Source organism: Nicotiana tomentosiformis, chromosome 8 (genome assembly GCF_000390325.3).
Source record: "Nicotiana tomentosiformis chromosome 8, ASM39032v3, whole genome shotgun sequence".
NCBI lineage: Eukaryota > Viridiplantae > Streptophyta > Magnoliopsida > Solanales > Solanaceae > Nicotiana > Nicotiana tomentosiformis.
Genome location: NC_090819.1, coordinates 65,355,816 through 65,358,274, shown reverse-complemented (window position 1 = coordinate 65,358,274; position 2,459 = coordinate 65,355,816).

Genomic DNA, 2,459 nt, shown 5'->3' with positions numbered 1-2,459 from the left:
TGCTTTTGCACTCACAAATGGCACGGCAACAACCTTCATGCTCTTACACTCTTCCTTACCATTACAATAATATTATGAATAATTAAAATAGCACGGCATCACCCTTCGTGCTTTTACACTCTTCCTTACCATGAAAATAATTATATAAATTCGGAAGAGTATTTAAATGCGGGGATATACACTTATCAATCAATTCAATACCAGAAAATTGACTTCACCTTCCAAAATATTCAACAATAATTAAATGAATAATAATCTCACGAGTAATGATAAAATAATCAATAATAAACTTAAGCTGGAATATCTTAATTAAATAGATAATTATTCATAATAAAAAAATTCCACCCGCATGCTTTGACTCAACCACAACGCATAAGTACTCGTCACCTCAAATATACGTTGCACCCGAACATTAAATCATATAGCAAATAGACAAATAAATTCTACTCCCTCAAGTAAAGATTAATCACGACACTTACCTCGCTTGCAACCAAATTCAAGAATTCAATAAACCTTTGCCTCGCGAATTCGTGTCCGAAATCTTAAAATCTAGTCATAAAAAAAATCACTATACTCAATATAAATCGTAGGAATTAACTCCATATAAATTTACTAATTTTTCGGATTAAAATCCGAAATTCATCTCAAAAATTATTAGTGGGGCCCACGTCTCGAATCTCGAAAAAACTTATGAAATTCGAACACCCATTCCGAGACGAGTCCAACCATACAAAAATTACCAAATTCCGATGTCAAATGGACTTTCAAATCTTAATTTTTCGTTTTTGGAAAGTTTTACAAAAATTCCAATTTCTTCCATCTAAATCCGAAATAAATGATGAATATAGAATACTTACCCAATTCAAAGTCGTGAAACATTCCTTTGAAATCGCCTAAATCCGTGCTTGAAATGTCTAAAAATGAGAAAAATCTCGGACTCTTCGATTTATACACTGCCCAGGCATTTTCGCACTTGCGGTGCCTGGGCTCGCACCTGCGCATCCGCTTTTGCGGAAGGAGTTTCACTTCTGCGAACCTCACTTGCCCAGCCTCCGCTTCTGCGATGCTTAGGACCGCATCTGCGGTCGCGCTTTTGCGAAAAAATGACCGCACCTGCGAAGACCCCAGGCCAGGCCAGGCCCCCATCTGCGATGGAAGGCTCACTTCTGCGAGCTTGCACCTGTGATGGAAATTCCGCAAGTACGGTTACATCAGATGGCAGAAACCTTCAGATTTTCTGCTAAGTCCAAATTCGATCCGTTAACCATCCGGAATCCACCCGAGGCCCCCGGGACCTCAACCAAATATTTCACCAAGTTCTAAAACAGAACACGGACTTATTCGGGGTCTCAAATCACATCAAACAACATTCAAATTACAATTCACACCTCGATTCGAACTTTTAAGTTTCTAAACTTTTCAATTTATAAATTGTGCCGAAACATGTTAAATGAATCCGGAATGACCTTAGATTTGGCACACAAGTCATAAATGACATAACAGAGTTATTTAAATTTCCAGAATCGGATTCTGGCCCCGATATCAAAAAGTCAACTCCGTGGTCAAACTTGAAAATCTTTAGCCTTTAAATTTTTGGTTTCCGTTAAATGGTCATAACTTGAGATAGGGACCTCCAAATTAAATTCCGAGCATACGCCCAAGTCCTAAATCACGATACGGACCTACCGAAACTGTCAATACACTGATCCGGGTTCGTTTGCTCAAAAGGTTGACCAAAGTCAACTTAGTTGAGTTTTAATGCTCTATTTCACATTTTAATTAATTTTTCATATAAAAACTTTTCAGAAAATTATACAGACTGCGCACGCAAGTCGATGAATAATGAATAGTTCTATTTGAGGTCTCAGAACACAGAAATAATTATTAAATTTAAAGATGACATTTTGGATTATCACATAATAGAACCGTCGCTTCGTGATTGATGCTGCCGCAACAAAAACCCTAAAAAAGTGTTGGAAAACTGTATAACCAATCAAGTGAAGCCACATGGCACGTGCATTAAATGAATGTGACATACATCGCATCGATTCTGAAGAGGGCATAATAATACTCGAGAAACAGTGGTAAAGAATTTCCGCCATAAATATTTACTACTTCCCGAATATTCAGTTGAGAATATTCAAAAAGTGGGGGGAGGGGGACTATCTGTATTAGTGAAAAAAAGGCATGACACGTAGACTATCAACGAGGTGACAGGGCATGGTACGTGGACCATCGATATAGTGACAAATGGCATTTTTAATTAGATGAGTTAAAGAATGCGCAAAAGGCATGGGAGAAACACCCACAGGGTTACACTGAGAAAAAAGCCAGACCTGACAGCTGTAAAAGGGGGAAACAGGAACGAAATGAATAAAGGCTGTAAAGAAGGAAAGATACATGAACCTGTCATAAATAAGGAAGGGAAATCGGTACGGTTACAAGAAATCTTTAACCAA